The sequence below is a fragment of the Podarcis bocagei genome (genome assembly GCF_964188305.1).
Source record: "Podarcis bocagei genome assembly, chromosome: 2".
NCBI lineage: Eukaryota > Metazoa > Chordata > Lepidosauria > Squamata > Lacertidae > Podarcis > Podarcis bocagei.
In genome coordinates, this window is record NC_138126.1 from 54,930,127 (window position 1) to 54,945,082 (window position 14,956).

General features: G+C 43.6%; 1 protein-coding gene and 1 long non-coding RNA gene across 17 annotated transcripts in view; one reads left to right on the forward strand and one right to left on the reverse strand.

Moving 5' to 3' along the window:
* The window catches only part of ATP2B2 (ATPase plasma membrane Ca2+ transporting 2), a 368,316-nt gene that overhangs the window by 181,855 nt on the left and 171,505 nt on the right, over positions 1–14,956 (reverse strand). The window contains exon 1 of one of the 16 annotated variants that reach the window (XM_081176154.1): positions 13,666–13,745. The exons of the other annotated variants lie outside the window; for them this stretch is intronic. The gene's annotated coding sequence lies outside the window, so the exon portion shown is untranslated. Of the gene's footprint in view, positions 1–13,665; positions 13,746–14,956 lie in introns of those variants that run through there. 16 annotated transcript variants of the gene reach the window in all.
* LOC308577287 overlaps positions 1–14,956 on the forward strand; it is a 397,406-nt gene that overhangs the window by 71,212 nt on the left and 311,238 nt on the right. The gene's annotated exons all lie outside the window — the stretch shown is intronic.

The following is a 14,956-nucleotide window of genomic DNA, read 5'->3' on the forward strand; positions in this document are numbered from 1 at the left end:
GCCTGGACCTGGAAATCAAGAGTCAGAAGTTGTGCCAGAGGGTCAGACCTGAGAGGGTCAGACCAAGATTCAAACCAAGGAACAACATGAAACTACCGTGGACTGGTTGGGCGCAGAGGAATGGTGGGAGGAACCAGCTGGGGAACCCGCAAGGGAAGAAGGCTCAGAGCCTGGGGAGTGGTGGGCCAACAATGAGTGGTTGGAGGAAGAAGAGGAAGAAAACTGGGAGGAGGAGGTGTAATAAGTTTGAGAGGTAACAGGGCTTAGTGAGTGGGGAGAGCATGTTGCAGAAAGAAGTCCAGAATCAGAGGCAGAAGCTGAAGCAGGATAGGAGGGGGGCCAAGTAAAAGAGATTAATCTGGCTGGCAAAGAGGCATGGGTGTCTCCCCCTCCTGCTGAGACAACCTGCACTGCCCCCAGTCTCCCAGAACCAGGAGAGGCTTAAAGCAGGTGCAGTTTCAGATTGATTGGGGGGAAACCATGCAGCTGTGAGCATGTGGGGACCTTTAGTCTCAGCAACTGCTTCATAGGGGCAAGACCTACCAGAGATGAGGCTCATTAGGCCTGTGTAGAATCTGTTTTTGCTAATAAAGAATTAACTCCAACTTGCTCAGTGTGATTTACTGCTGACTTGCTCCTCTCCAAAACATGTTTTGGACACCCAGAGGGTGTTACTTGGGGAGTGCTTTTCAGCTCCGTGGAACCTCCAATGTGGGGTTCCGTAGGGCTCAATTCTATCCCCCATATCGTTTAACATCTACATGAAACTGCTGGGTGGGGTTATCCGGAGGTTCAGAGTGCATTGTCAGCAGTATGCTGATGACACACAGCTCTACTACTTGACATCTGCAGGCGAGGCAGTGGACATGCTGGACAAGTGTCTTGCCTCGGTAATGGACTGGATGAGGGCCAACAAAGTGAAGCTCAATCCAGATAAGACTGAGGCACTGTTAGTGGGTGGTACCTCTGACCAGATGGCTCGGAGGTCGCCTGCTCTTGATGGGGTTATGCTGCCCCTGAAGGAGCAGGTTTGTAACTTAGGGGTACTCCTGGATCCTTTGCTTGAGGCTCAGATGGTCTCAGTGGCCCGGAATGCCTTCCATCAGCTTTGGTTGGTGGCCCAGCTACAACCTTATCTGGACAGGGATATCCTAACTACTGTTGTCTATGCTCTGGTAACCTCAAGGTTAGAGTACTGAAATGTGTTATACGTAGGGCTGCCTCTGAAGACGATTTGGAAACTTCAGCTGGTGCAGAATTCAGCAGCCAGGCTGCTCACCGGAGCAGGAAGGTTTGAGCATATTACACCTATCCTGGTCCAACTATACTGACTACCAATTAGTTTCCAGGCCCAAATCAAAGGGCTGGTTTTGACCTATAAGGCCTTAAACAGCTCAGGACCACAATACCTCAAGAACCACCTCTTCCCATATGAACCTACCCAGACCCTGAGATCATCTTCTGAAGCCCTCCTTCATGTGCCTCCTCCTCGAGACGTCAGGAGGGTGGCAACACGAGAACATGCCTTCTTTGTGGTGGCTTCCCGTCTATGGAATGCGACAGGGAAGTTTGCCTGGTGCCTTCACTATAGGGTAGTATAGAAACTAAATAAATTGATGATGATGATGGATGAGGAAGACAGGACCCAACAGCTAGCATCAATAGACTGGGCCAGTCATAGGAACGTAAGAGTCCAAAGGCCTGTCTAGGCCAGCATCCTGGTTCCCATATCAGTCTATGGGAAGCCTGCAAGCTGGACATGAGGGGAAGAGTCCTCACCCACTGTTGTTACTTTATCTTCTTTTCAAAGATGCTGGAGAGGTCAATGGGTTCCTTTGAAATTGTGCTGTCAGTGCCAACCAGCTAATTGGTGCTGACAGTGGACCTGATTGCTGCTGGTAATGAAGCCAGCTTGACAAGGAACAATCGAGAACAGCTTTTGAAAAGTATGCAATGCCCTCTTATCAACAAGTGGGATACAAAATGTTAAGTCAGTCCAAGGCCACAAATCAATATGCTTTTCGCTTTTACCAGACTACAGTCTCAGCATAAATCCAACGGAGACCAAATTGCTTTCCATACTCGCAAGCTGTCTTTGAGTGTTCACAAATACAGACAAACTGGGGGGGGGGGTCCTAAAAAGACTCCTGCACTGGCAGACATTATTGCTGCTAGTTCAAATGAAAGAATATAGACAAAGGGGAATTAACTCAATTTTATAGCATTACAATCCTGATAAAGCTTTGATGTCACTGCTGACCATTCAAGTTATTCTCTTTAAAAGGCCAAATCCCGAGAGTCTGCGTTTACATTAAAACATTGTATTGCTTGTTACCAAGAAGGGGAAAACTATACGCAGGTAGATCTATTTTAAAAAGAGTTCATATATCATGATCTTCATAGGTGTCACTGCTAGAGTAGCATCATATACCGAAGACGCAGGGGCGCCTGCTATCCTATTTTTATACATAATGAATACGTCAGTGTTAGGAACTGAAGCCACAAAGGACTTGAGCCAAGATTTATCAGGCAAGGGTAGATTTTCACATTCATCCAACACGAACAGTCTTAGTTTTCATTTCTTTGAAAGCGTGACTCCTCAAGTAAGAAGAGAAAAGGGCTGTTCCTCAACAATTTCGCCCTTTCTGGAAACAGATTTGTGAATACCATGCCACCATGAATCAGCTACTGCTTTTTAGTGAGGTGGTGCTGTTTCACATATATTGAAATATTGCTGCATCTGTGCCTGCCTGCAAGGTGGATAGTGACATGACATGATCACATATAAAAAACCAACTTTTCTGCATAATGAATAAAAAGAAAGAAAATTCACCATTAATCTCAGTAGGCCGGATAAAGGAATTGTGGCAGCGAAGTTCCTGAGTTGTTGTTGATGAACCATACCAGGTTCCTTTGTGGTGTTCAGTCGTCTGACCTGACCAAGCAAAGATCAGCTGCTTGGCAGTTTTTCAGAATATGCCTTCTTCTAAGGTGCCTTCACATGTTAGTCTTGTGAAATGACTACATGGAATTAAAGGGGCTGAAGAGTCACACTGCTGGACACATACCCTGACACTGCACGCCTTCCCTGGCCCTGCATGAACACTGATGTCTATAGAAAGGAAGCCTTGTAATTTTCTCCTGCTGTAGACCATCCACCTTCAGTGTATGACCATCATGGCTGGGAAAGTTTCTGACAGTGGGGACAGTGCCAGCAGATGTTTATTTATCTAGCTATTTTTTAATTTATGCTCTGCATCTGAAGAGACTTTCCAATGGCACGCCAAGGGGGCTCTAGTCATGTTTCCCTCCCTCGCAGCCTGTTTTGCCCCTTCTGTCATCTTTTTTGACTTAAGTAGATGGACTGTTTTGCTGCCCAGGGTTAATTTTCTGATGATTATGGCAGACTCTCAAAAAACACTAATGTTTTGCTTTCCAAGTGGCAGATATACTGATATACTCTGACTTGATACCTGCAATCTACAGCTTTGGGATGAGGTAGGTTTAGAACACAATACAATTTTATTCTGTTTTATACTTGGATGTGACTTTTAACAACATTGTATTGCTGTTTATGGTTGTGTTGTTCTGTACAGTATTTTTAGCTACCCTGTGTTCTAGTTAGGAGGACAGGTGGGAAATAAGTAAAAATAATAATGATAAACTATGGTTTAGTGTTATATGTAAAACTGGCAACAGTATCTTGAGAATTTCCTATCAATCCATTGCCTTCTATATAAAGGTAAAGGGACCCATGACTGTTAGGTCCAGTTGCAGATGACTCTGGGGTTGCGGCACTCATCTCGCTTTATTGGCCAAGGGAGCCAGTGTACAGCTTCTGGGTCATGTGGCCAGCATGACTAAGCGACTTCTGGAGAATCAGAGCAGCGCACGGAAACACCATTTACCTTCCTGCCAGAGCGGTACCTATTTATCTACTTGCACTTTGATGTGCTTTCGAACTGCTAGGTCAGCAGGAGCAGGGACCGAGCAACGGGAGCTCACCCCGTCGCAGGGATTCGAACCTCTGATCTTCTGATGGGCAAGCCCTCAGCTCTGTGGTTTAGACCACGGCGCCACCCGCACCCCTGTCTTCTATATAGTCATAGTCAATTTATTTATACACCACATTTTCTAGAAATACTTTAATGCTCAAAGCAGTTCACAGGAAATAAGCAGCGTACAATAATAGTACATATATACTTCCACAATAGTAGATTTAAACATTTGTTTTTGCAAGTACTGAAATCATTCTCTTTTTGGTTTGAAATGACAGTGACAAACATAGAAAGTATCCTTTTGGAAAGGATTCAAATAAATCTAGTTCTAATAAATCTAGCCTAAACTAGCATTTACTGTATATTATTAATTTATATAAAAACCATTTATACACCACTCACAATTCAGTAATATTTGAGTGGCTTACAACAACTAAATTACAGATTTAAAGCAACACATTAAATAAAAATTAATGACTAATTAATAAAAAGCAGCACCCATAATTAACTGAAGTCCAAAATGCACAGCACTAATGGGTACCAAAAACCCATATATAAAACAGTTTTTAAGAAGCACCAAAAGCATAATACTCTCAGCATTTTTCAAAATAATATTGAGGGAGGGTGATGGTTACTAGCAACTCATTATTGCTTTAATAGTAAAACATGAATTTATTATTGACATGTTAATTCTTCTTAAATAGTGTATCTGTGTGCTATAAATCTATCATTTAAACACTTGTTTAAAAAAAGATAGAGAAATAACAAAATGTTTAGGGAAAATTCAAAGTGCTGCCATAGCCTGGGAAGGAAGACAAGCTTTGGCAAAGTCCACTTGATGCCATATATCTAACCCTGTCCCTAGGGAACGAGAGTTCCCACACACGCACCCCTCCTGTAGCATTTCATTTTAGAAATGCCTTTGAAGCACTTTCTCTATTCAGCAGGGATGGCTTATTACACATTTTCCTTAGGGCTGCAATTAATATTTCTCCCTGTAGAAATCCCCTACTGGGGATTCCTGCAGCATATGATCAAAAGCTTCAGAATATTCTTGTAAGCATTTTCCAGCTGTATGCCTGATCTCTAACAGGCTAAAAAGGTTTTTTGACCTTAGTCTCAAAAGTCTGCTCTTCAACTTGGCCACAAAGTTCCATAGCAAAGTCCCTGCAATTTCCTCCTTTAAAAGTATCCTGTGGCAGTTGCTCTCTTGATTTACACAGAATGGTAAGGGGCGGATTAATAACTACCCAGATACTCCCAAATGAGATATCTGATAACATAACTTAAATCAACTGCCATACACTATTAAAGAGAGGTCATTAGATATAGTAGAGCACATTCTCTCCTTCTTTGTATACAGAAAAATGGTGTCTGGTATCTTCAGCTAAAAGTAAATCAGGTAGCAGAACTATGAAATACCTTTGATGGAAGCCTCTGCAAATCAGAGAAGCAATCACTGGACTTTATGGACTAATAGCTTGACACAGTATGAGCCAGCTTTTGAATTCACAGTGAAGAATACCAGGAAAATATGTGCTGGTGTGGTCCGTGCTGATGTGGTGCGTGGCGAGGGGGAAGATCAAGAGTGGAACCCAACATTGCACAAGCAGATTTCTACTCACATAATGGTACTTCACCTTCCTCTCCCCTGTTTAGCGCAACCTCACAGCCACAAAATCTGCTCAAGGGGTTCCCCCAACCATCCAGATAAGAGCGTGACATCATGCAGGGGGCTTCAAGTGGAAGAAGAAAGTGGTCCCATTGTGCAAATGGAAAGCTCTTACTTGTAAATAGGGAAAGGATCTTCACTGAGGCAGTGTAATGATACAGACTCAGCAGCAGCAAAAGAGCCATTCAGGTCCAGAGCTCTTTCAAGGTGAAATGTTGGCTGGGGTGGGCCTGGTCCAGGAAAAGAGGTCAAGAAGTCTGGGGTCAGCTACAAGAAGTTCAAGACAGCATGAGAGCTGCTAAGTTGTTCTAACAAGTTTTCCACAACTTTCTTGCTGCTTGAGTGGTTAGTCTGCAAGCAGATGCGGCGTTTATGTGGATGTGTCTGGTTCCTTCTCCTGAAGTGGCAACTGGTCCCAGAAGAGAGCACTAAACCTGCCCTCCTCCCCACAACCCAGCTTGGCTAGCCCAGGCTCAGGCTCCATGCTCTCTTTCCATCAGGAGGGGAGGGAGCTGGAAGTCCCATCTCTACACTAGAGTCAAACAGAATCTGGAAAGGGAAGAGGGAAGAAAGGACTTCCATCTTTTCCAGCCTCCTCCTCTGATTCCTCTTCTTCCTCTGGATTCTGCCATCTTGGGGCCAAGCCCAACAGCACCAAAGGAGTCATGACAGGCCATTCTGTTTACACATGGATAACACTGGATATAAGCATGTAATATCTTTGGGGTCTAATACAAGGCACCTGGTTCACACAGATAATTGGAAAAATTATTACCGTGATCCTTTTGGGGATTTCATAAACTTCATAAATATTGAAGCAGAAACTATTCCTAACAATAGCCCTTTCTTTGAAGTCTATTATGATATTATAATTTGCTCTCCTTTAGCCAATAGGATCTGATCTTTCATTATTCTTCTGTGCATTAGTATAACTTTGTAACTTATTTATCACTTATAAACAACACTGATGGAACAAGTTATATCAGTCTTTAGAAGAAATATAAACATGGCAATCAAAATACTAACGGGGCAATTCAGTTGCTACCTCTAAATATACCTCCAGATAATCTGTTTCCTCCAAGGACATCTGAAGTTCCATGGCCACCACCATCTCAAGAAGCTTTCCCAAGAAGGAAATATTTGTGACTGGGTAGTATATGTCACACAACTCAGGGTTATTTGTTAAACACTAAATTTAAGGGAGCTGTTGGCAAAATATAAATCCCCCCCCCCCGCTCTGTGTATACACATGTGACATCATCAAATCTCACAGGTAGCTATGAGCGTAGCGGGGGGGGGGCAGAGGAGTAGGGGGCAACTGCCTCCCAGATCAAGTAAAACAATAGAAATACTTAGCTAACAGACCAATCATGTCAGTTCTGTCTCCCCCCCCCCAGCAAAATCCTGCCCACCTAAAAAAAATGCTGGCTATACCCAAGCAGGTAGCTACCAGATTTCTGGGGTCCTGCCCCATCCCACTGAGTGACAGCATCTGGGAGCCACTGTTTTAATTTTCCACAGTGCCCTTGATTAGAAATGTGGCAAATTAAAATGGCAGCTCCAACCTCCGTGGTACTGATCACACAGTGCTGCAGTTATCTCTCACTTAAGGCCCTCTCATATCTGCAGTTGGTATTGTTTCTAAGTGTCTACTGTGTACAGAGGTAACAGCAAATGCTCTGCATGGAAAAGGTCCAAGGTTCAGTCCTCAGCATCTCCAGGTAAGTCTAGGAGGGACTCCTGTCTGAAATCCTAGAGATCTGATGCCCATCAGTGTACTGTAGACAATGCTTAGGTAGGTGGACCAATCGTCTAACTCAGTATAACACAGATTTCTGTGTTCCTTGATTTTAGGGGAAGGGCAGTTGCTTAGTGATAGGCTACCTATGCAGATAATCCTAGGTCCAGTCTCCCAACAGCTCCAGGTAGGACTGGGTGAAACCCCTGGCTGATGGCCAGGGATTCACTGCCAGTCAGTGCAAACAATAATGAGGTAGGAAGTACGGCTTAGTATGATATGGCTCAGTATTATGGCAGTGTGGTGTAGGTGAGCCAGTGTGGTGTAGTGAGCCAGTGTGGTGTAGGTGAGCCAGTGTGGTGTAGTGGTTAAGAGCGGTAGTCACGTAATCTGGGGAACTGGGTTCGCGTCTCCGCTCCTCCACATGCAGCTGCTGGGTGACCTTGGGCCAGTCACACTTCTTTGAAGTCTCTCAGCCCCACTCACCTCACAGAGTGTTTGTTGTGGGGGAGGAAGGGAAAGGAGATTGTTAGCCGCTTTGAGACTCCTGAAGGGGAGTGAAAGGCGGGATATCAAATCCAAACTCTTCTTCTTCTTCTTCTTCAGTGTCCTGTGTTCTTAATATTCAGATCCTGTTATTGGTTACACACACAGGCTTGTACAAATATGTGCATTGTCTGCATCAACATTTCCTGTAACTATTTTTGACAGTTTCGTATTAAACACTTAGTAGCTTCATACGGCATTAATCCTGTTTACACAGAAGTGTCAAAGCTGTGCTTGAAAATTATCCTCGAATTTGACTGCATTCAATTGTGATCCTGCTCAACATGCAAGAGTCTAAGGATGGAGCTGCAGACTGCATAGCTCCAACATGAAAAACATGGGAAGCTGCCTACTAACCTGGTATTGTCAACACTGACTGGCAGCAGCTCTCCAGGGGTTCAGACGGGGAAGGGGCATTCCCAACCTTACCTGAAAATTGAACTGCTTGCGAAGCAGATGCTCCACCACTGAGCTTCTTCCAAGCATGAGTAAGTATGGTATTTAGGATACACTGGCTAAGGGATGCAAACTGTGAGCACCTTCCAGCCCTTTGAACAGAACGAGGTGGGCAGCTGCCAGGCTCTTGTCATTGTTGGCTGACAAAGGGAGACACGCAGCTCAGTTGGTTAGAGTGTGGTGCTGCTAACACCAAGGTTGCAGGTTTGATCCCAGCTGCATATTCTTGCATTGCAGGGGGTTGGACTAGATGATCCTCAGGGTCCCTTCCAACTCTATGATTCTACAATTCTGTAAGTCTTTTATCCAAGTTACAAAGTGTGGATCTTCCCACCATTCAGCGGGGTCACATTCTGCATGGATTCCAGCCTGATAACTGGGACTGCAAGGATAAAGCTGTGAGAAGAAAGTTGAGCTCAAAGTTTATTTCGTGGAAGATCGAGATTAAATTCCAGAGAATACTGTTCACAAGCTATAACCTGCCCAATTTATTTTACTGACTTCCTCATGCTGGATTCAGAGACCACTTTTGAAGGTGGTCTGGACATAAGGAGAAGCAGCATAGCACAGTGGGCAGGGCATCTGGTTTGCATGCAGAAAGTCCTTATGTCCACCTCCAGGTAGCACTGGGAATGTCCACGGTCTGAATATAAGGTCTTACAGGGTGGTATGAAAGTGCAGCAGCTGAACAAGAGCTTCCAAAATTACGCAGTGCACACAGACCTCTCTACGTGGCATGTTGTAACATCGCCAAGAACTATATTACCTGGGCACAAAAACATGTTTGTGAACAATGAAGAAATGTCCATCACATATCACCAGCACAGAAATACCTGAACTCTAGGAACGGGAAAGTAAAATCTTGGATACCTTTTTGGGAGTTACACTAGTTTTCTTGTTTGGTGAAAGGTGTGAATACTTTATGAAGATTGTGATATTTCTGCTGCAACACTGTTTTCATGTATAGCTGCTTATCTGTGATTTAATCTATTTGGAGGAGCTGTGGAAGAACAGAGCTAGCTGAGAAGACTCTTATGGCTGCAAGGAAGGCTAATTTACTTTAATGCAGTAGTCCAGGTGGAAACCATTAGGAATCTAGCCAGCCAGGAAGGAAGGAAGGAAGACTGGTGAATGAGAGAGAGAGAGAGAGAGAGAGAGAGAGAGAGAGAGAGAGAGAACACAGAGGAACTATTAAAGACTTCTATGAGCGGTACCTGCAGCCAAAGCTGTGAAATGTTCTTCAGGATATGGTTTGGATGAGTGCTTTCCCTACTGGAAACCTATTATCTGTTTAGGGTAATTGAAATCTGGGCCTTTCCTAAGCATTATACTCCATGTTCATCTCCTCTCCTGGTCTGAACACTTATTTTGTTTAAAAGGCAATGCAGTGGAAAAAGAAGCAACAGAAGCAGACTGCACCTCTTTACCATCTTAGAAATCAATGGCACTTAAGAATATTGGTTTTCCCCCATCCTTACATAGTGCTGGCAACTAAATAAATATAATAATAATAATTTATTTACACCCCGCCCATCTGGCTGGGTTTCCCCAGCCACTCTGGGCGGTTCCTAACAGAATATTAAAAACACGATAAAACATCAAATATTAAAAACTTCACCAAACAGGGCTGCCTTCAGATGTATTCTAAAAGTCAGATAGTTGTTTACTTCCTTGACATCTGATGGGAGGCTGTACCACAGGGCAGGCGCCACTACCGAGAAGGCCCTCTGCCTCGTTCCCTGTAACTTGGCTTCTCACAGTGAGGGAACCGCCAGAAGGCCCTTGGCGCTGGACCTCAGTGTCCGGGCTGAACAATGGGGTGGAGACGCTTCTTCAGGTATACTGAGCCAAGGCCATTTAGGGCTTTAAAGGTCAGCACCAACACTTGGAATTGTGCTTGCAAACGTACTGGGAGTCAATGTAGGTCTTTCAAGGTGTTATGTGGTCTCGGCGGCCACTCCCAGTCACCAATCTAGCTGCCACATTCTGGATTAATTGTAGTTTCTGGGTCACCTTCAAAGGTAGCCCAAAAATAACAACAGTACCCAAAATCTAGATTACTAAAATAAAGTATTAGCCCTGCTTTACTCAGAGTGGAACTTCTGAAATTAATGGGCCTAAGCTTTGGACTCATTCACACTTCCTCTTGTCCTGCTGGCTTTCCCCCAAGCCACTCTTTCATACTCAGTCGAAGCAAACAGCTATTTAGGTTCTCTCCAGATTGATGTTTGCTCTGATTTAGCACCGAAGAACGGGTTTTCCCTTGGAAAGGAGAGGGACAAAGGGGAAATTGCTCAGATCTGTGCTTTCTAGGCATGGGACAAGCAGAAGTATGGATGACTCCTTAGTCATGCGTATAAATTTAAATGCCTCCACTCTGAGTAAGGCATAGTTGAATATCACCCTATGTTCCCAGTCTAATTTGACTCCCCATTCACTGGGTATTAAACTAACCCCAGATCTTTTATGTGACTAGCTGCACCTTGATACCTCAAAGGACTAAGGCAGAGATGTGTGGGAGGTAGGCTGGTAACTTTAGATGATTTGTTTACAAGACTGATATAATCCCAATATAACATTTAATACTCTCTAGCAACCTTGCTTTGGAATACATTATGACTCGTTAAAAGCAAATCTAAAAAGCCACTGTAGGATATTATCATTCAATTGTTTAATTTATCTAACTAAAAGATAACAAGAGACAGACTATTAACTCAATAAGATAGTCATAAGCATTTGCAGATGAAAATTCATTTGATCATGACTGTTTGCTTGATCAGAAATCTAAACAAATTATAGTATAGTGTTTCTTCAAAATTTCTTTTTAAAGCAATAGTTTTAATATGCCTCACTTACAGCAAACAAATGCCAACAAATTGTCATGTCTCAGTAGGAGGGAAATAACACCATTATATTATATATGTATATTAAATAAACCTGGATATGATAAAAATTGGATAAATACAGACGTGATGAATCAGAAGAATAAAGAATTTTCAGTACTGCACCGTGAAACAAAACAAAAATTGAACACCCAGAATTAAACACGTTTGGCCATCGAAACCACAAGACTTCAGCAACCTAAAATCAGTTTTAGATTGTAAAGACTGAAAATAAGGGACTGAAAACAAGATAATAGTACTGAAGTGTAATGCCTCCATGCACATAGAAACGAATGCTGGTCATTCCATCTCAGAAATGATGCCATGACCCTAGAAAGACTCAGAAAATGGCAACCAAAAATCTCAAGGGCTTAGAGCACCTTTTCTGCAAGGAAATGCTAAAGCACTTAGGATTTATTATTATTACTATTTTAGGATAAAGACATGGGACGTGGGTGGCGCTGTGGGTAAAACCTCAGCACCTAGGACTTGCCGATCGTCAGGTCGGCGGTTCGAATCCCCGCGGCGGGGTGCGCTCCCGTTGTTCGGTCCCAGCGCCTGCCAACCTAGCAGTTCGAAAGCACCCCTGGGTGCAAGTAGATAAATAGGGACCGCTTACTAGCGGGAAGGTAAACGGTGTTTCCGTGTGCTGCGCTGGCTTGCCAGATGCAGCTTGTCACGCTGGCCATGTGACCCGGAAGTGTCTTCGGACAGCGCTGGCCCCTGGCCTCTTAAGCGAGATGGGTGCGCAACCCCAGAGTCGGACACGACTGGCCCGTACGGGCAGGGGTACCTTTTACCTTTACCTTTAGGATAAAGACTGCTTGTGGAGGGAAATGTTGCAGAGATTTATGAAATTGTGGATGGCGTGGGAAGCTAAGAGAAAAGTATGTTTCTTCTTCTCTAATAATTCTAGAGCTAAGGATCACCAATGAAATGGATTGTTGGGAGGTTCAGAATGAAGAAAAGACGAAAGGATGCTGTATAGAGTGGAGTGCCCAGTTTATAATGCATTGTTCTCCTTATGTTCACATTTTGAAATTAAAGGAATGTTGAATTTCTAATCCATGCTTGGAGAGGAGCTTGCTAGGAGTCTGTGCCTGTGTTCAATGTCAAGCGCACTGAGACTGCTCCCTCCTTTCCTGGTAACTTTAAAAGCTGAGCACCGTGCCAGAGGCACAAGCCTTAGATGTGAGCTGACTAGGAAGAGCTAAAGAGCTTGTCTCCTCCTCAGGGCCGTCTTACCCATAGGCTCTAAGGGTGCAGGGCACCCAGGTGCGCCAGGCCAAGAGTCCGGGGCCCAAGAGTTGAGTCCGGGAAAATCCCACCCACCAGTCGGAGCGCCGTGGTGGGTTCTTCTGCTGTGCTGCGAGTCCAGGGGCCACCGAGCCACCGAGACGCTGAGGCGGGCGGCCGGCTCTGCCTTCCTGCGCACCTGGGACTAGGCAACTTGGGGCTCTTCAAAGGAACCTATTGCCACACCCCTCCAAAAACAGCAGCATCTTTTTTCAGATATTACTGGGAAATAAGTTATTTCCATTACTGGAATTGTTTCATAACATGGATTATGTGGGGACAGAAGCAGAACAGCTGAAATTTCTCATCGCCAGTCTTTTGTTGTTGTTTTTTTATTACAAGGGCAATGCTTCTCCTTCTGTGGTCAGAACAGCTGATGAACCTTCACTATCTGAAGCTGTAAATAATCAGTGTCTCTCAAATGTGAAGTTACTAGAACATTTGTTTGGTACATTGAGGGAGGCACAAAGCTCATTGTTAAAACTGGTGGAGGAGCAAATGTTTTAAGAGAAGTAGTGCTCAAACATCACGGCCCAAATTGCAATCGGCTATCTAAGAATTGTGCTGTAATGGAAATACTTCTCCTCCATCTAATGTTAAGAAAAAAATCTACAGTTTTGGAATTCACAGAGCAGAGGCAAATACACCATCTGTATAGAATGCCTTAGGACAACTTGCTTTTCCCTTGCCAAGAGGACACTTGCTAGGTTGGCAAAAATAAATCATAAGCTTTGCAGCATTTTAAAACTTTGCTGGGAATCTGTGCCAGAGCTGGTAGACAAGATGTCAGAAGTATAGTTAGACTACCTGGTCTGGATCATGCACAGATTTCAAAGACCAAAGAAGCATTTATTTACTGCAACAGCGTATGTAAAAGGATCTTCAGGACAACTAACATTGGAGCATTACTAAGTACTAAGACGAAATAAAAAAAAATGGCCACAAAACCTGAGCAAAGGGAGAAACTTTGGACAGTATCTGTCAGCACAAAGAGTTTCACTTGCCCAACAAGACCCCACACTTTTTAGTGCTGCCAGCAGGAGAACCATAGTTAACTTTCTCCAGTAGTGCTCCTACCTCTACCATTCATGGTAGGAAATCATTCTGATGGGAGGGTGCCTGTAGGCAGCTGGCGGGAAGAGTGTCACTGCCTGGAAATTGGACATAATCCTGGGGGCTCCTGAAATTGCATCCGAGGCAATCCCCCAGTTCCTAATGGAAGCTACCTAGGGGGAACAGTGGAGCACGAGACTGAATAATTTAGCCCATCAGTGGAGATATGCCTAAAAAGAGTGTAAGAACATCATGCTCAGTGCCACTAGGTACTCCTCCAATTAGGACACCATGTGTGGTCAGCAATGGAGCCTTTTGTGGGGTCATATGGTCCCTGATTTCATTGTGGATATAGCACTGCAGAAAGCTCAGCAGCAAGTTTTTCATATTCTTTTTAACCTATAGACACAAACCAGACTAGCAGAAGTGTGGAAGTCAAGCTCCACTCTTTGTGGCAATGCTGCAATTGGGATGGGTGCAATGAAGGGAGTCACAGTCAGAGGGACAATGGTCAACCTACATTCCAAAAAATCTTAGAGCTAACTTAGCTAGAAGAACACTTGAACCACTTCCTTGTGCTGTCAGTGTGTTTTCTTCATCTGAAGCATTAAGTTAACTGCACTTGGTTCCCATTAAAATCAATGGTTCTTCTCATATTGATTTTAATGGAAACTAAGTGCAGTTAATTTAAGTCTGGATCCAACCCTTGGTTACTTAAGGCTAACTTTAGCTTACTATTAATACAATTCATTCATTGGGAGCCAGGTTGGTATTATCTTAAACATTTGAATTCAAGTTTTCATGCATGTTAACAAAAATTGAATGCTACATGTCATTTCCTACAATTCTGTATTTATTCTGACTTCCTAATTCTTTGACCAATCTCTTAACACCTTTTTGCCTTGTTAGATCATCTACAGTCACCTGCACAACACTTACAAAGAGGCACCGTGCATGTGCAATATTTGGTCTTAACAGAATGCAGCTATATTGGAAACATTTAGTGTAGACACAAGCTATGCGCACAGCATAGTAAGCTATATTTGATTGCCTTTGGCAGCGTTTATTCTAATACTTAAAGGACAGAATGTAAAACATTCTGTTTCATTGAGAATCTAATGTGAAAGCTTCAAGCACTGAAAATGTGTGCTGCCATCAGTCCATCAATAGGGATATTTTTAGAACACGCAGAATCAATCATTATAATTCTAGTGGGGGAAAGAAATGTAGTAAACATGCAGTATGAAATGAAAGCCCTCTCAAGTAAGGACAACAGCAGTGGCTTCCAAGTTTGACTTTTGTAGTTCCACAAGCT